The 20,849-nt window shown below is 37.3% G+C and overlaps 1 protein-coding gene across 12 annotated transcripts in view; it reads left to right on the top strand.

Moving 5' to 3' along the window:
* LOC106871878 (popeye domain-containing protein 1-B) overlaps positions 1-20,849 on the top strand; it is a 527,623-nt gene that overhangs the window by 187,841 nt on the left and 318,933 nt on the right. Inside the window, exon 1 of one of the 12 annotated variants that reach the window (XM_089366706.1) lies at positions 2,028-2,097. The exons of the other annotated variants lie outside the window; for them this stretch is intronic. The gene's annotated coding sequence lies outside the window, so the exon portion shown is untranslated. Of the gene's footprint in view, positions 1-2,027; positions 2,098-20,849 lie in introns of those variants that run through there. 12 annotated transcript variants of the gene reach the window in all.

Genomic DNA, 20,849 nt, shown 5'->3' with positions numbered 1-20,849 from the left:
TCCCCCGAACCCGCCCTGCCGTTTCCCGCCTCCCTTTTCCCCTCACCTACCATCCCACCACCCTACCCCTCCAACGCTCCATTCTCCGAGCTTTTCGGCGCCTCCAGTCCGACCCCTCCACCTCCCACATCTTCCCTAATCGACCCCTCCCCTCCTTCAAACGAGCCCACAACCTACGGGACCTCTTGGTCCACAGCTTCTTCCCCAACCCAACCTGGCTCGTTCCCCTGCTCCCGCCCACGCTGCCGCACTTGCCCTTACCTCTCCAACACCACCCTCCTCACCAGCACCCATCACCGACCCTATCGCATCACCGACTCCTTCACCTGCACGTCTACCAACATCATATATTGCCTCTCCTCCTCTCTCTGCCAATCTCTGTACATCGGACAAACGGGGCGCCGCCTGGCCGACCGATTCGCGGAACACTTCCGAGATATCAACGTCGGCAATGACACCCCGGTGTCACGCCACTTCCGTTCTGCCGGCCACTCCTTGCGACAACACCTGTCTGTGTTTGGATTGTCCATGCACAGGGGCCATCCGGACTCCCGTTTGCGCCGTGAACAGAGATTAATCTTCTATCTTCGCTCCTTTGCGCCACATGGGCTCAACTCCCCTCCACTCTTCAGCTAACCCCCTCCTCCTGTCTCTCTCCACCACCCTCCCTCCTACCACCAATCTCTCCCCTCCCCCACCTCCTGCTCCGACTCCTACTTCTTTGTACGTCTCTTCACCTCTCTTCATACTTCTCTCCACTCCCACTTCTCGTCACCCCTACTCTTTCTCTCCTCTCTCTCACTCTCCTCTCTCTTACTCTCTCTCACTCTCTTCTCTCGTACTCCCCCCTCTCTCACTCTTACTCTCTACACTCTTACTCTCTCACTCTCTTCCCCTCTCTCTCACTCTCTTTCTCTTCCTCTCTTTCTCCCCCCATACCCACCTTCCCCTCTTTCTCTCCCCCCCATACCCACCTTCCCCCTCTCTCAATCCACCTTCCCTCTCTTATACCCACCCTCTCTCCTCTCTTCCTCTCCCCTCCCATACCCATCTTCCCCCTCTCTTACATCCACCTTCCCCTTCTCCCTCCTCGTCAACACCCCCTCATAAGCTCATCCCACCACACCCCTACTCTACCTTCCCACTCCACCCCATCCAATTCCTTACACCCACCACCCACCCCTACCCACATACCCCACCCTACCCACAGACCCCTACCTCTACCCCACCCTCAGCCTAACCCACACTCCACCCATGCCTTCCCCACCTCCCAACACCCTCACATCACACCACACCAATACCCTCGCACACACTACAACTGACCAACTACTTTCTCCCTTTCTCCCTTCCCCATTTTCACACTACATACGTCAAGATCACCAGCATTCTACCTCCCACACACAGCCCCTCGTTCCCGATCACCGTTTGTTATCTCCCCCTTTCTTAGCTCTCCTGAAATAAGAATTTCTAACTTCCGGTCAGCCATTGCTATGATCGGCCATTATTATGATTGACCGTTGACTGAACACTATTCAATTTTTTTCTCCGTGTTTTTCTCCTTGTCTCCGTATTCTTTCTGTTGAAGAGCGTAGCTCGAAACGTCAAAGACTTTCCGTATTCCCGAGCGTCATACTAATATATACTTTTGTTATTTACACCACCTGTCCTCGTCTGTTGTTATTATTTGTATATTCTCCCATATATATATATATATTTGTGTGTGTGTGTGTGTGTGTGTAGGTATGTACATATATGTATGTATATATGCGTATATCTATATATTATTTATATTATTATATGATCGAACCCTACGCATCCTTTTCCAAGTAAGTTTTGTCTTAATACTACTATGCGCACTCTTCTTCTATCACTACGATTTCTTTTCTGTCTATCTCTCTCCCTCTCTTGCTCTTCATCCTTTCTGTTTTTCTCTCCCACCCTTTCCCTATTTTTCTCCTCTCCCCTTCTCCGTTCCCTCCCTCTCTCTCTTACTCTTCCTCCTTGACTCTCTCGTCGCTGACACGTGACAAAAGGGATCTATCTTTCTGTCCATTTCCTTCCTGATGAAAAGACGTGCCTCGCCTGTTTCCTCTCTTGGTTCGTTCTCCTTGCGTTCATAATAATTTTTCTATCGTCTTGGCTCAACAGCCCTCACCGTTTGTTTTTACTGTCTTGTTCTCACTGTTCTGTTCTTGTTAACACTTTCACCCTCCGCAAAAAATCCCAAATTTTATTTAATTTGCTTTGCGAGAAGGACTGTTTCAATGAAGTCGCGTATTGTCTTTACCTTCGAAACGCGGAGTAGATGAAACAGGGACAACTGAAGAAGGGGTATATTCTTTATGTTGCATGTCTCGTTTCTCTGTTTTTTTCGTTGTTCGAAAAAGTTCGTTTTCTATGTTTTCGTTTCTCATGGTGTTTAACGTTTTATTTGTTTATGTCCTGTACCCATATATGCATGTATATATACATATATATGTAGGTATGTACAAATATGTATGTATATATGCATATATCTATATATTATTTATATCATATATATATATATCATATATATATATATATGACGTTGTTATTTGACGTTGTCGAAAAGCTGATCACTTTGTACCCAGAACAAGTGGCCTTTGACCTCCTAAGGCAATAAAAACTAGAGACAAAATTCTTTCTGCACCAAAACCAAGGCATGCGCGCGCACACACAGAAGTTTGTGTGTATTTATGTAAGTGTGTGTATCTATTTTTGTACAGAGGGATAGAAAAAAGATATACCGTTAGTTATTTTATGTTGTATTTTAGAAGCATCACAGTAGACTCTGCTGTGATGAGTCTAAAACACAAGCTGTAAGGGACTATGTTTGATTTTTGCAGATAATAATGGTGTGTAGCTTATGAATTTTGATTGAAGAGATGGGGCATCGAAACAAAAAGTTTCGGGGCGGGGCTCTAAAAGTCATGCGACAGCCCTGGATACTTTATACAGCATTTTTTACTCAACATACTTTACACAGTATACCTTCCAGAGCATATCTTACACAGTATACCTTCCACAACATACTTTATACAACTTAATGTGCTTTATTTTAGTAGCAACTTTCTGTTCTTGAACAACAAAAAGCTGGTAGTGAACTGGTTTTATCTTTCTCCAAAGTTTATTATTACACCATTGCTCCAAATAAAATATATTAAAGGTCTCCAGTTGTTACATTCAGTTTAAATGTAACTACCAACCATTACTATACATTAACTTGGTTTTACGAAACCTTGCTATAAAAATATATTCTCAGTAAAACTGTAATTTCTGGTTTCAATCCCCATTTAGAAACACATCACTACTTCCTTTCAATGTCACTTTTTTTTACTTGTTTTTCCTTATGTGTAACAAACATTGTGTCATCGTAAATATTATTGATTATTGATATGAAACATTTATGTTTTTTGTTTTTATAATATACTTTTTTTTTATTTGGTATGACATTCAACACATAAAGAGATAGGTTTCATCTTGAATTACTTGTCTACATAAAAGAATTCTTTCTTTGTCTTGCTATTGAAATCTTGACTATTCTTTTGACATGGAAGGAGAAAAATAACTATATTATTTATGGAGGGTACTACCATGTCCATGGTGCAACCATAATCATTTAATATTTCAATTATTTCATGCATTTTTGGAGATTTTATCATTTTTAACTGATTCTATTCAGAAGTTTTTGTTTTGAAGTATTTTAGCGGAAATACATAACCAACTTTTTCTTTCTAATATGAAGCTGTAATATTCTTCACACGTTTGTGTGTTTGTGAATGTTTACATTCTACATTTTCTCATTAAAATGTTGAGTAAAAAAATATCAGGTTTATTGACCTTCTGTACCAACAAAATGTTCCATAGCTCTGTAATGGATGAAATATAAAAGATACATTACATGAAAAAATAGGTAAGTATTAGCTACTACAAAAGTATCCAGCAGTGAAATAATGTCCCAATCTGTATTCATCTAACTTATGCTAACATGGAAATGCATACATAAGAATAGACTTGTGCTTGTGTGTATGCATACATACATGCAAACACACATAGATAGATAGATAGATCGGTCGGTCAGTCAAACAAACAAACCCTCCCTCCATATCTCTCTATTAATTTGTGTTCTGTATTTAGAACACCTTTCTTTTGTATATTATGCATTCAAAGTTATTTTAAATACAATTCGACATGAAGGATGACACCATACAGTTATTTATGGAATTGAATTTTTTTATCAGAATGCTGACGCTTCTGCTTTGAAGTCCTGTGAAAATAATAAAGAACGAACTGAAGGAGAAACACAACAATTTGTGACATACCAAACTATTGTCTTTATTTACTGTTAGTATGTATGTGCCATTATTATTTTTATTATCACCATCATTATCATCATCACTTTACATCAGCCTTCTATGCTGGCAGAGGCTGGACATTTTAACAAGATCCAACACATCAGACAGCCAGATCTTGCTCAAACATGTTTTGTCATAGTTTCTATGACTGGATGATATTCCTAACGTCAACCACTTTACAGAGTGTACTAGCTGCATTTTTCCATGCACCAGTAGAAAGGTTGTCATATTCCATTGCAGAACGAAAGCATCCTCTCAACCTTATTTTGTCTCCACTCTGTTCCAACACTACTTTACAAAATATATTGGATGTTTTTTTTTTTTGTTGTTTTCTTCTGATCATCAATATTAGTTAGGTCACTTTTACGTTGCAAGACTAAAAAGCACCCCACCACTAAAAGGGAGAACAGGAGCAAGAGAGTAATGGCTTTAGGTGAGGTGTTGAGAGAAGTTAAAGTTGGGAGGACAAATTTTATAATTGTGAGCGGGTGATAAAGGAATAACAAAGAAGTCAGTGTTGTGGGAATGAGCAATTAAAGGGACAGTGTAATGTCAGCTCTAAGTGACAAAGTGAAAAGATGATGGGGTAGGTTTAGTAGGGGGGTGAGGTGACACTATACTATCAACATTTATATATAGAATGAAATATGTTTGACAGGATGGTGAGGGATGATAGGTGATTGACATTAAATGAAATAGCCAATGCTATTAGCATATCCTGTGAACTTGACATAACAAAGATTTCTCCTCAGTGGGTGTCACATCTTCTGACATCTGATCAGATCACAGGAAAATCTGGCATTATTTGAGGTGGATTCAGTTGGTTTTCTTCAATGTTTTCTAACCCAGGATGAGTGTTGAGTTCTTTACTTTGAATCAGAGACAGAGAGACAATCTATGCAGTGGAAACACCCCCTCCTCACCTTCTTCAAAGAAGACCAGAGGTCATTTCTTCTGCAGGGAAGGTGATATCCTCAGTTTTTTGAGATGCAAAAGGCATTGTTTATTGACTACCTTCAAAAAGTTCACGGCATCAATGGAGAATACTATACTGATTTGCCAAGGCAGTTACAAAAGGGTATCAAGACCAAATACCCAGGAAAACTTAGGGTTCTTATTTCACCAGAACAATGTTCCAGCACACAAGTCCTTAGTTTCAATAGCTGGTGTACATGACTGTGGCTTTAAATTGTTTGATCACCCTCCCTATTCTCCTGATTTGGCCCCATCCAACTATCATCATCTGTTCCCCAGATGAAATGAGTCTGGTTCCATAGTGTCTCAAATAATGCACAGGCCCAGAGTTAGGTCTGCTTGTTACACAAAAATTGTTGGTAAATCATGTTATACACATTATGCATATATGCTCTCTCTCTCTCTCTACTTCTCACACTTACACACACACACACATTGTACTGTGCAAAATTTTTATGAAGAAAATCTAAGATATTGCTTTTGAATATAGTTAAAAAGAACTTTAGGAAATAGTCTGATTTTGTAATTCTGTATTTTTAACACCATTATGGAATGGCTTATTTAATTTAATTTTATAATCTACACCATGATTTTATTTTTGGATAAAAGAGTGATTATGATAGTACAATGTTATAATCATTTCCAAATATATGTAGATATTATCTCTTTTCTGTGCTTCATGTTATCCTCTAAGTTTTTCCCTTCTTTCAATTAAGTCTACATCATTATCATTATAACTGATAACTTTTATTCAGTCTACAATAGATTTTTATGTTCACATAGTAAACAATACAATTACTACAGCCAAATTTCTGGTCTTTATTTATATTTATGGCTCTTGGCTTATTTAGTTGTGAATATAGATTGCAAGTATTGGTGTCAAAATGCTGGCTTTTGTTTCTGGCCATTCATCAGCTGAAATATTATGTAAGGCAGTGATTCATTACACTTCAGCGAACATCATGTAATAATGTTCATGCTGGGCTGTTAGTTAGAAGCAGGAAACCAGATATATAGAAATAGAAAAAAATCAGACAGCATACGAGGTATGTAGATTTCCTTTGCAGTTTCTGTGCATGAATCTATTATTGCATGATATCTATTGACAATAGACTATATGAAGTAGTTCAGCTGAAGGAGGAGCTGCAAAGATGACTCTACTCCTGCTGCTACTACTGATGATAATGGTGATGATGATGTTACTGCTGTTGTTTTTATCTCCATTGACAAACTCATAGCCTCCAACTGCTTTTGGTCCTTGATGCTTAGCTTTCAAAACGATCAAGCAATCAACAAATGATTCAGTTTGTAGCAAATGATTTGATATCTTTCTCTTCTTTCTTTCTTCATCTCTCTATCTCTCCCTTCCTTTTCTCTCTGTTTCTGTCATTGACTGTATTCCTTGTACCATCCTACACTTCGTAACTCCCATCCTTTCTCTTAGACTTTATACTGGAATGAAAAGTAAAAACCAATATTTTGAAGAAAAGGTTGTCAATGTTTAAAATTGAGTTTTCACTATCCAAAAAAAGATCTGTTATCAATGTACAGCATCTGTTGGTGATGAGGGTGGATGAAAAATTGAGAATTTTACCTCAGAAAATATTTCAGTTTTAATTTCTGATGTAGACATTGATCTTTGGCCAGTAATGGGGATGCCGTAATCATTTAAAATATCACTGATCAAATGTAGATTTAAGTTACACTTAGATGAAGTGCATGAAACATCAGAATCAGAAATCAATATAATTCAGCTGTATGTTTTGGTAATTAGAGAGTTTTTGTTAAAGTCACATAGAACTTTGGTAATTAGAAGGATTTTATGCAAGTCATGAATTTTTTAATCATCAATACCAAGAACTTTACTACTCAAAACTTTCACATTTTGTGGTTGACAATAAGAGAATCATTAACATTACATTGCTTGTTCTTTATCTGTATGTATCTCTGTGACTGTATATCTGTCTTTCTGCGTGTGTGTGTGTGTGCACGTGAGCATACCTGTCTGTGTTTACCTGTGGGTATGTGTATATTGTTATATTGAAATGTAACTGTAATAATTTTTAACAAGTTTCCACCAAGTTTTTCAAACATATAAATCTTTTTTACTGTATTTTTAAAATGATACAAATCTTCCCTCAATACATCTCACATATTGTGAAATTCTAAATTTAGAACATTGTTTTGTAGTTTAAGTGTATGTTTACTAACCCATCAGACTTTTTAGCTGATCATCTGAACATTTCAGTTGACTGGCTGAGCTTTGTAGCTGACCATCTGAACCTTTCAGCTAATTAATTTGGGCTTTTCAGCCAATTTCATGTTCTTTTTGGTAGACTATCTCGCCTTTTTAACTGACTATCTTGACTTTTCAGCTAACCATCTGAGGTTTTCACCTGAATAGTAGGACTTTTAAGCTGACTATCTGCATTTTTTGGCTAACTATCTGGACCTTTCCCTTGAGTATCAGTTGAAATTTTGTGTTTTTCAGCTGATCATTTGGACTTTTTCACCTGACTCTGTTCTATATCATTTTCTGGCCTCAGCATGAATGTGTTAACAATTCACCAAAAGGAGTGTTTGTGGAATGTTGATTTCAAGAGTGTATATATGACTTTCTACTCTTAGCAATTCAGCTTACTCACAATCCATGTTAGTTTAAAATATTTCTCATCTTTCATTTTTTAAGGTTTTTTTTTTTTTTTTAGCTCACTGGGAGGAGATCACCTAATTAATCTATTATAGGTTCTCCGAGACTAGTTAGGGTAGGAAAAAGGCACAACTGAAGTGTTACTATAGTTGTAGGAAACGGTTAGTTAGGATACTAACTTATCTTTAACTTGATCTAAATAAATCAGTGATAAATCCTGTTAAGCTACCCAAGAGCTGAGTTGTATTAAACTGACAGACTCAGTCTACCACCTAAGAACAGATACATTTAAGCCAGCAAACTTCTCTACAGTTTCTGTCAACACAATTCTGCTTACAGAGCTTTGCTTGACCCAAGGCTAGAGTAAATGACACTTACCAAAGAAAGTGAGCAATTAGATCAAATCTGTGAATATAACTTCTTAACCACCACTGTCATGCCTATACTACACAAGATTTTACTTTATTCTTGTCAAGGAGGAACTATAATGTCCATGGCCTTGTAGCTTCTCCCAGGTTATTGATTTTATTTTGACAAAATTAAAACCAAGATACAGAAGTCACTACATGGTCCGTAAATCAGCTAGAAATAGCAGCTGATTGCCTTCTTATCACATATTTTCATCTTGAAAAAGGTAGATACATTGGTGACTGCAATCCTGGACACACAGTATCTTAAAAGATGACATTGCTATACCTGGAATACTTTTTATCAGAGGTCTGGTGAATTATGACTGACCTCATGGTTAAATAATACGGAAAAGCACACTGGGCAATGTAGTCTTAAATGTACACTGTGTTTAAATAACATTTAAGAAGTCATGCTTTGATCACCTTTGATCAGAGGTCTGCTAGATACATGCTGCATGTTTCCAGAAATTTGTATTAATCTTCAGAGAGAAAAGAAGTAAAGAATTCAGTGAGGATGTAAGTTGGTTCTAAAGTGCATTATTTTAGGGTAATAGGTGAGGTACTGTTGTGGTGAAATTCTGACACCCCTGTGGGATGGCAAGTGAACTGTCCTAAACTTTATAAAGGTGCATGCATGCTGACAGTGCGACGTACAGTTTGGTGTGTGCAGTCGCATTTGTGAAGGCAGTCGTAGAAGTAGTTAAGAAGAGATATAAGTTTGTGACGTGTTTGATACTGATTTAGTTTTTGTAGTGTTATAACACTGTTACAGTGTAGTCTATATCCAAACTCAAGGATATAAGAGTGGTGACGAGACATTAGAAGCTCACTGTGGACATTCTTAGCATGGAAGACCTATTAGCTTCTGTGGTATAGCTGAAACGACAACTACAACAACAGCAGCAACAGTTGCAATGGCAACTACGACAGCAATAACAACAACAGAAACAGCAACAAAAGATACTACAACAGCAAAATCAACAGTTGTTGGAATTATTGTTGCAGTCTGAAAATGCTTCAGGTTCATTTCTAACAGATGGGGCTGCTAATTCAATTGAAGAATTTACTTATAACCAGGAGAAAGGGATTACATTTTCTGCATACTTCAGAAGGAGAATGTAGAAACTGGACAGACGAAAAGGTGCGACTTCTTTTAAGAAACTTATCACCCACAGAACATGAAAAGTATAGTAATTACATCCTACCGAGAAAACCATCCGAAATTTGTTCCGAGGAAACAATTAACCTGTTATCTAAAATATTCAGTGAAAGAAGTTCTCTAATATTCGTTGAGAGTACTTGAATTTGAAAAAAGAAAAGAAACTGAAGATTTTGTTAGGTATGCCAGAATCGTAAACAGAGAATGTGAAAAATTTAAACTAAATGAATTAACCCTGGACATGTTCAAATGTCTAATCTTTGTACAAGGATTAATTGCAAGCAAAGATGCAGAGATACGGGCTTGGATATTAACAAAACTAGAACAAGATTCAAAACTAACTATACAGGCAGTGGCTGAAGAACACCAAAGGATTATAAATTTACGACAGGACACAGAATAAAATCGAAAAAGATTATTCAAATATACATACATGTCAATCTGTAACAGATAAGTAAAGAGAAAAACAACAGTCAAGACCCAAACCATGCTATGGATATGGAGACATACATTTTAAAAGAAACTGTCCTTTTAAAAATCTAAAATGTTTTGGATGTGGAAAAATCGAACACAATTCACATTGTTGCGTAAAACAAAAAAGGTTGAATGAAAAAAATATTGTCAACACAAATGCAAAGCGTGACACAAAAAAGAAAATTTATCTCCATAAAAATAAACAATGTGAATACGAGACTACAGTTGGACACAGGTAGCGATATCATGATAATTAATGATGATACATGGAGAAAAATAGGAAAGCCTACATTGAAAAAATCTTTGAAAATTGCACAAGGTATTTCAGAGAAACAATTGCGATTTTTGGGCGAAATGATAAGTGTGGTGACATTTCATGGAAAAACTTTGAAAACCAAAGTTTATGTTTTAAAAAAAATGACAAACTTATTTGGCACAGGCTGGATGGAACTATTTGATTTATGGAACCTCCCTATAAATATTTTTTGTAATAATGTAAACGGCTCTTATGCCAGTTTCAAATAAGGTGTCGGAGGAATTAAAAAGGAAATTAGAAAAATTTTTTCCTCATGTTTTTTCTGCAGAATTAGGTATGTGCACCAAGACAAAATTAAAATTTCATGTGAAAGAAAACGCTGTAACAGTATTCAAACCGAAGCGAGCTGTACCTTTCATGGCATTGAATCAAGTCAAAGAGGAATTGGATAGACTTGAAAAGCTTGGAGATAAACACCTGTTTATGTAAAGAAAAAGATAATAAAATACAAGTATGTGCTGACTTTTCAACAAGTTTGAACGAATATTTGATGACATACAATTACCCATTACCAAGTCTGGAAGAAATTTTTGCAAAACTCAATGGAAAGTTGGTTATACATCATTAGCTGTATACCTGACTTTCCTATATAAAATTATAGAATATAACGGAACGCTGAACTCCAGACTATCAACTTAAACAACACTTTATTTAGGTTGTAAATATATACATCTTTAGCTCTTGTTGTTACAGCTTCTATGTGTGTGAGCATAGTTGTTGGGACGTTGTTATGTAGATGTGAGCGAGCTGTCGAGTGTAAGTCCGAAAGATGGAGAGTGACAGCTATACACGTAAAGAGACTGTCTCCAGGCTGGAATGTTAGAGACACTGCTTGACAGGTCCATGCTCTATTGCTGGCCAGCAAGAAAGAGAATGAATTGAGCGGGAACGCTTGGTTGTTTAATTCCACGCATCCGTGAGACTACGCATGCGCACGGCGTTACTACAGGGCTCCCTTGCCAGTGCGAGAAACGCACGATAATATGAAATCTGTTAGAACGCCTGAGGCAGGATGGCCACTGAAAACCACCCACAAGATGTAGCACAAAACACACACAAAGAAAAATTAAAGAAATGAAATGTACACTCGTGTGATACATGCATGCAATGTACAAAATGAAGGAATGAAAGAAAAACATGCAATATAGGCAGTAAATGCCACCTAGTAAAAAACAAATGAGACAATGAGAAAACAAATCGTGATGACTACTGTCCAGGAACTGGAATCACGGAATGTGAAAGTCTGAGTGTTTGTTTTTACTGAAAGGAAAGAAAATGTATGAGTGCACAAGTGTGTGTGTGAGAAAAAAAACACAGAACAAGTGAAAGTGTCTGTAGTATAGACTGCGAAAAGTCCCAAAACACCGAGATAGAGAAAACCAGTTCGTATAAGAGTTACACAAGTTGATTTTGAATGTCCGTACTCAGGAAGTTGTAGTCAAGTAGCAGAGCTATAGTTGAGCGTCGGAATGCTAGTTGTGACCGGTTACCCGGTAAGGAATATTCAATTCGGCTAGCTCTTACTGTTGTGCGTGAGTGGAAACAGCCACTCTAACAGAGTCGATAAAACCGAGTGTGTTGATCTGGTGTGTCCTGGTGGTGGGGTTGTTGTCGCACGACATTGTGGTAGACAGTACATTGATGAAGACGTCGGCGCAGGAACTGCTATAGCTGTGTTCTGTAATGATGTTGACAGTGGTAATGGGTCAGTTGAAACTTGGCGACGTCGGGGGGAATGCTTGTAGTTGGTAGTAGTAATTGTTGTCGTCACGGTGGTAATCTTGGTTGAACGAAGCTGGTGGCGAAAAGGCTGTTTGGTGATGAGTGTTTGAAGAGGTGCGCTTTTTACAGACGATCGACAGACAAATCTCTGTACAACCATTAGCGAAAACCTCGAAGAAAAATTTTCTTAACCCAAGATGAAAGAACGACCGTGCGAACTCAAAAAGGAGAAATGGTGACGAATGGACAAACAGAGGACTCCTTTTATTTAAACGTGTCACACGGTCGAACACCAAAATATATATCAAAGATGATATACAAGTAATTATGTTATACTACGGTAACATAGATTTCGTAAATACCAGTAATGAGACGATAGAAAAGACAACCGTATGAAATGAATAACAAGAGTTATTTAGTGTGGCATAAAAGATGTATGTGTATGTGAGAGTGTGAATGCGACATATAGGAACATAATAAAAGACAGGCCGTCTATATGTATGTGAGATATCACAGCAGAAAGAAAGTCAGAACACGTGAGAGATTTATACCAATTTTTTTTTTAGTACACAATAGGAAATATCGCAGGCTGTAATTCTTGTCTGTTTATCGAAAGTGGAAAAATCCACTCTAACATAGGCGAGAATAAAAAAAAACCGCGCTTGTTGGTGTTGGCAATACGTAGTTCAGTCTCCATGGCCGTATTTGTTCTTTAGTCGGGGTTCACCAGTTATAGGTTGGTAGTCCAGAGTCCATGCTGCGTTTGTTTCTTCGTCGAATCACCACTTTATAAGAAAGTGGGTTATTGTAGCTCAGCGGGCTGCGTGTTCGAATCACGTCGGGGGTCACCAGTATAGGAAAGTTGGTTATACATCATTAGTTGTATACCTGACTTTCCTATATAAAATTATAGAATATAACGGAACGCTGAACTCCAGACTATCAACTTAAACAACACTTTATTTAGGTTGTAAATATATACATCTTTAGCTCTTGTTGTTACAGCTTCTATGTGTGTGAGTATAGTTGTTGGGACGTTGTTATGTAGATGTGAGCGAGCTGTCGAGTGTAAGTCCGAAAGATGGAGAGTGACAGCTATACACGTAAAGAGACTGTCTCCAGGTTGGAATGTTAGAGACACTGCTTGACACGTCCATGCTCTATTGCTGGCCAGCAAGAAAGAGAATGAATTGAGCGGGAACGCTTGGTTGTTTAATTCCACGTATGTGTGAGACTACGCATGCGCACGGCGTTACTACAAACCTATTGAAAAAAGACGTTCAATGGTATTGGTCGAACTGGGGCCAAAAAGCATTCGAAGAAATTTTTAAAAGTTTTAACATCAGAACTCATTATCGCACCTTGATCCAAATATAAAAATAGTAGTAGCATAAGATGCTTGTGAAAGTGGAATAGGAACAGTAATTTTGCACAAGTATGAAAACGATAGCCTAAAACCCATCATTCATACTTCACGTTCATTGTTGGCAGCTGAAAAAAAACTACAGCCAAATTGAAAAGGAGGCATTACCCATTATTTTTACTGTGGTAAAAATTCACAAATTCATAAATGGAAAGAAATTCAGTTGGCAGACAGATCGTCACTCACTGTTGTCAATTTATAAATTGAAAAAGGGTATCCCCACACATACAGCCAATTGATTGCAGTGCTGGAATATGCAGATGGGCTGTCAAGATCGATACCTAAATACAATGAACCGTTAGAGGACACAGTAACAGTGGTGTTAAAAGCTGAAATCAAAATAAAAAATATATTCTGCAACATAGTACATAAACTACCTTTCTCTTTAGAGGAAATAGAAATTAAAGCAGAGAAGGATGTGTTCATAATAAAAATGAAAAAAATAGTGATGTCAGAAACAAATACAAAAACTCATGTAGCCGAGTGTAACATAGTTTCAAAATGGTATTCGATATGTGATGATGTATTTATGTACGCCCAGAGGGTTGTAATACCTATGCTAAAAGAATTTCACACGGGACATCCAGGAATCGCGAGGGAGCTACGTCAACTGGCCAAATATGGATCAGGATATTGAAAAATTGGTGAAAGCCTGCAGGGGTTGTGCCCTGACAGCAAAATCACCACCTATAAAAATTCATCCTTGATCCAAGACTGACATACATTGGTTCAGATTACACATAGACTTCGTAGGACCATTAAATGGAAGGTATTATCTAACAGTTGTGGATAGTTACACGAACAAAATGGCCAGATAAATGTAAATGTAGTAAGCCAACCTCCAAAGTAACAATGGAATTTCTGGAAGAACATTTTGTGCCATATGGCATCCCAGACACTATAGTGCTTGATAAAAGAACACGGTTCACATCGAAGGAATTTAAAAAACTTTTGCAAAATGCATGCAATATTACTACTCCGCCACACCATCCAAGATCGAATAGACTAGTGGAACATTTTGTAGACACATTCAAGAGGGCACTGAAAAAATCTAGGAATGAGCTCCTAACTGATTCTGCACTGACGCAATTCTTAAGTGTCTACCAAATAACACCTAACCCCAAAACCACTTCAGGTATGTCGCTGCCAGGAAAGTCAGGTCAGTGTTTGACAAATTACTACCAGGAAGAAATGAAAAGATGGAGAAAAACGCTGAAAATAAGATAAATTATTTCAAAATAAGAGACAAAGTTTTTTTTAAATATACAGAAATAGAAAGGAAAGTTGGGAAGGTATAATAAGTAAACATTTAGGAAAAATAATGTACATGGTGAAAGGTAATACGTGGGAATACAAAAGACATTTGAACCAACTGAAAAAACGGTTTACAGAAAAAACAATAAGACATGAAGAACCAATGGAATTTCTTTGACATTTTTGGCATCCTGGTACCTCAAAGAATAGTCAAACCAATGAGTACATCGACCAGGAAAAGAAAACAAACAGAACTTTTGCAAGTAGAGCCCAAACAAGAAAAATATTCCAATTTCTTCCCAGGGAATTAAATAAAAAAAAAAAAGCGGGGAGAGGTGGTAATAAATATATAATAAATAAAAGAAAAATATTGACTTCCAAGGAAAGTCAAGCTCAAAAAGGGGAGATGTTGTGGTGAAATCCTGACACCCCTGTGGGATAGCTAGTGAACTGTCCTAAACTTTATAAAGGTGCATGTGTACTGACAGTGCAACATATAGTGCGGTGTGTGAAGGCAGTCGTTAAGAAGCGGTATAAGTTTGTGACATGTTTATTACTGATTTAGTTTTTGTAGTGTTATAACACTGTTACAGTGTAGTCTATATCTAAACTCAAGGATATAAGAGATACAATCATGACTAGTTACCTTACTAAAATGATGCAGTCAACAAGGTTTTTTAACTATGTGTATATTAGGGTGAAACTGAGGATGGGTAGAGAAACGTTTTGTTGTGTGGGTTTGGAGGTAAAGTGGACAGCAGATGTGGTGGTTTTATTTTTTAGAAGTATTACTTACAGTCACATCTCAATTGAACAGTTTCAGACCAGAAGATTTAACAAAGTTGTTTGGGACTGGTTACAGTTTGGAAGGCATGAGAACTTGGAGCCACAGAAGAATAGTTCACTTTTCTGAATGTTTTCTGACAAACATACCTAAGAATATGGTATCAGTTGTCATTGTTTAGTCCTTATTCATCTCTGAGTAGAACTGTTGTTAAAGCTGTTTCAACTACAACCATCCTATCCTTCCATTTGTAAGATAATGTGTGATTTGAGGGAAATTTGGTTACTATTTGTAGTAAGTCAAGTGATTGCATACAGGCTCAGATTGGTTAGAGGTGAAATACATTTGTAGACCAATTAATTAATTTGCTGTACTCTGAGGTTAGTTTCAAGATCAAGATTTAAATTACAGTATTGTAAAGCAAATTACTTTGATAATGAAGAAATCATTCAATGGGGGGATAAAAATATGATGATAGTTAGATAAAAATTGAGGCTAAAATGTTAGAAAGGGGGACAACATCAGAATTACTCTTACAGTGAATGAATGGGAGGAGAGCCTGCCAAATGTTGACCCAGTTGAGGGACCAGCTACCCAGATAGATAGCACCCTGGTAGAATAAGCAATTAAGGATATGAAGTCAGGAAAAGCCCCCAGCCCATCAGGAATCACTGCTGAGATGCTTAAAATATCTAGTCACTCATATTGTAAACCAGGTAGTTCACGAAGGAGTCATACCCAATGACTGGTGTAGCAGCACCATAGTTAACTACTAGAAAGTTAAAGGTAATGCTTTAGATAGAAATAACTACAGGCATATCAAACTGCTGGAGCAGGTGATGAAGGTCACAGAGAGGGTCATAGCCCAACTAATTAGGGAGAGAGTCTGTTTAGATGAGATGCAGTTCAGTTTTGTGCCAGGTAGAAGCACTCCTGGTGCTATATTCCTGGTATAGCAACTGCAGGAGAAATACCTAGCCTAAGATAAACTCCTATACTTGGCTTTTGTTGACTTGGAGAAAGCCTTTGACAGGGTCCCCTCATCCCTTATCTGGTAGGTGACGTGGAAACTGAGGATTGACAAGTGTAAGCGCCCTGAGAGAAATGTTGGACATAGGAAGCATCAGATGTGGTGTGCAAGAGAAATGACTGCACTGGTATGGTCATGTGCTACATATAGATGAGGAGAGCTGTGTGAAGAAGTGTCACTCCCTAACAGTGAAAGGAACCTGTGGAAGAGGGAACCCCAGGAAGACATGGCATAACCTTCAAACGTTGGGCCTCACAGAGGCAATGACGAAAGACCAAGACCTCTGGAGATATGCTGTGATTGAGAAGACCCAGCAAGGAAAGTAAGATCACAATCATAGCCTACACCAGTGTCGCATAACCAGCCCATTTAAAAAGTACCTTTGAATCATCGGGTGACATGCCATACTTGAGGAGACCTATTGAGTCAAGTAAATCAAAAATCAAAATCAAATCAAATAACAATTAAATGGAAATTGTAGTTGTGGCTGATACCAGTGCTGGTGGCATACAATAAGTACCATTAATGCATGGGTTGTTGCCAGAGCCGCCTGACTGGTTCCCCATGCCAGTGGCATGTAAAAAGCACCATCTAAACACAGCTGATGCCAATGCTGCCTGACTTGCTCCCGTTCCGGTGGCACGTAAAAAGCACCCACTACACTCTCAGAGTAGCTGGCATTAAGAAGGGCATCTAGCTGTAGAAACATTGCCAGATCAGATTGGAGCCTGGTGCAGCCTCCTGGCTTGCCAGTCCCCAGTGAAACCGTCCAACCCATGCCAGTATGGAAAATGGACATTAAATGATGATGACGTTGATTTTCTTACTGTTATAATCAATAATTTTATTGAAGAATGTTTTACTTTTTTAATACTACCCACCAAAGTTTTCATTTTAAAGACGTTTTTTGTTGATTTTTAAAATGTTTAAGCATTATGCTTTTCTTTGAAGCTATTTGCTAAGACTCACACTGATATTTACTGCAACTGTAAGGTGACCAGCAAAAATCCATTGAGCTCATTAATAACTTGTAGAAGAATTTTCTTATCAAAACAATCGATATTTGTTACAGTTATTTCATTTATCTCAACCCAAAAATTACTGCATATTAATATTGCATAAAGAGACACAATAGAGTGTACAACATTTATGGTTGAGATTCAATAACAAAGGTCAGAATTGGTAGCAGTGTGTCTGACCTCCTGTGATTCTTATACATGAAGTAATAGAAAAACAGCAATATTATAATGATAATAATAAGAAAGAAGAGTGATGATATACAAAGTAATGATTTACACAATACTGTAATCCATTAGTGAATGTTGTATAAATTATTTTACAAGTTCAGAGGCAACAAAATATTAAAATGATGTAATGAACATGTAGGAAATGATTATTTGAGCTTTAAAGTGGAATATTATAATCATTGTGTTACATTAGTTGTATTTTATATTTATATAAATTAATTATAAATTTTAGGGATGCCTTCTTTTAAAATTGATTCTGTATTATTAGGAAAATGTTTTTAAGGAATTGTGAACATACCTAAATCTGGTCAGTGTTGTTTACATTATTCATACATCCTTGTTATCAATTATTCATTCATCACTAGTCCAGGATAATACAGTACATTAATTGTGAATTGTGTTATGTTTACCCTAAATTGATCTATGATAACACAAGTCAAATATTCTGCTTGGACCAAAAAGCATGCCTCAGTAGCAATCCATAATACTCAAGACAACTTGGGGTCTCAGAACAAAACTGTTGTGTCAACGCCCCCAAGCAAAGAAGTAGGATCTCCCAAGACATAAATAGAGGTAGTCTAACCATGGTAGAGAGGTTGAGTAGCCATCATGTAGCGGTTGAGTAGAGATCATCCAAAGGTGCTAGATAGCAGTAGCTTGAGAGATAACAGTAGCGATGAGGATGAGATCATCCAAAGGTGCTAGATAGCAGTAGCTTGAGACATAACAAAAAACTATTTTCCTGTACATTTGATTACTCATTTATCACCGATTCATTTAACATGGTGTTCTTTTTTTAACCAAACACTCATGATAAACAACGATAAATGTACATTGATATTTGACTCTTTCAGATTAGGTCAATAATCCTAAAGCCTACAAATGTTCAGGCAGGATGTTAGACAAAATTTGCTGAATTTATTTGTTCACATGTTAATTTATCTGAAAACTTTAATTGTTATAGGGATAATCTGTATTTCCAGAATTGAAGTTTTTTTTTTATCTAACATCAGGCTCAGGATTTTTGTCTTTATAAATGTTCAGCTTTCCAGGATAATGACTACACAAAATAATATCATAATTTAGATGATAATTAAACTATTATAACATATGAAGATGGTGAGCAGACAGAATTGTTAGCATGCCAGCCAAAATGCTTAGCAGCATATTGTCTGTCCTTATGTTCTGAATTCAAACTTCACTTAAGTCAACTTTGCCTTTCATCCCTTTTGGGATCAATAAAATAAGTACCAGTAGAGCACTGGGGTCAATGTAATTGCTGGCCTTGTGTCAAAATTTGAAACCAATATATTATAGCACATGTCTTGTAAAATAATTTCTCACATGCAATGAGATACCGACATTGTGTATTCACCTGCAGGTTAAACCAGTGTGTGTGTGCGTTTTCCATTTGAGATTTTTGTTGGCCAATTTATAATGTCAGCATATTCTTGTCAGTTATGGTCAAAAGACTGCATCTGAGGAAATATGTTTCTGACAATGAGGAAAGATGTATTTAGGATTTGAAACACTGAACAAGTATTTATTTTTCCTTAGGGCAACTTACTAAAGTTCATTGTTGAGTGTTGGATGCAAGTTTGGCTTTTGTTGTGGTGAGAGTCATTGACACCCCTGGCGGATTGGAGAATGGACTAGCCGAACTCTTATAAAGAGTAATAGTCAGTAGTAGGGAAGAGAGCGTTTTTGGTAGTCTTGCAAAGTACATCATGTGAACACATTGATTAAACCTCTGCAGCATAATTTATTTATTACCACCTGTGGCAGAATATAAAAGTGGCGATGAGATATTTGAAGCTTGCATAGGACATTTGAATTTTTTCTTTGGTTTTGAACCAAAGAAAAAATCATTTAACATGGAAGATTTGTTAGCTTGTGTGGTACAGTTGCAGCAGTTACAACAACAACTACAACAGCAACAATAACACCTACAACAGCAACTACAACAATACCAACAGTTACTGGAAGCAATGAAGTCTGAAAATACTAAAGGTTCGTTCTTGTCAGACAGTGTAGCAAATTCAATTGGAGAATTTATTTATAATCCAGAAGAAGGTACTACTTTTTCTACATATTTTAGAAGATACAAAGAAATCTTCAAAGAAGGATATAAAAATTGGAACGACAGGAAGAAGGTGTGACTACTTTTAAGTAAGTTATTCCTTGCTGAACATGAAAAATACTGTAACTATTTTCTGCTGAAGAAACCAGGTGAGATTTGCTTCAATGAAACAGTTAATTTGTTATCAAGAAATGGGTAAAAGCTTGTAAAGGTTGCATGCTTGGCAGCCAAAGTACCACCAGTAAAATACTTATCATGTCTTGTGAAAAGGTGGCAAGTCGTCAGAAGTCATTGAAGAGTTTTGCCAGAGGCCAATGAGAGTTGGTGTGTTAGATCCACATTGAATTCACACTGAACACATAAGTTGCCATAATGGTAGTTGCTCGAATTACTGTGTGTTGGTCCTGCCACTAGAATGTGATAAGGATTTGATTCCTCTACTCTCAATATATCGGATGCAGCTGTGCCATGTTAACCAGCTAGAAGAGATGTCTTCTTTGGGGTTAAAAAATCACACTAAAGTCCATTCAAGTGGAAAACAAGAGTACTTAGTACAACAGAAAACAAGAATGCTGTGTGCAAAACGAACAATACTACCTAAGAGGTGGGTAACAATTATGTTACAACATGTGATAATGAGTCATCAGGATATAAAAGTAATGATGTAAAAACAAGAATAAAAATTCAAATTCCAGGCCGATACTTTGTGAAAAGGCCAATATTGTGTAAATAATCAAATTTCTAATTTCAAATTCCTGGCCAATATTGTGTAAAAGATACTAGAAAAAAAAAATAATAATAATAATATTAGCTTCAAACAGAAGTCAATCTCAAAGAGGGAGATGTTGTGGCAAGAGTCATTGACACCCCTGGCAGAATGGACTAGCCAAACTCTTATAAAGAGTAGTAGTCGGTAGTAGGCAAGATATCATTTTAGTAGCCTCATGGA

Source organism: Octopus bimaculoides, chromosome 19 (assembly GCF_046866305.1).
Source record: "Octopus bimaculoides isolate indiv1 chromosome 19, ASM4686630v1, whole genome shotgun sequence".
In the NCBI taxonomy this organism is placed as follows: Eukaryota; Metazoa; Mollusca; class Cephalopoda; order Octopoda; family Octopodidae; genus Octopus; species Octopus bimaculoides.
Note: the sequence above shows the minus strand (reverse complement) of the source record. Positions and strands in the feature narration are given on the sequence as shown.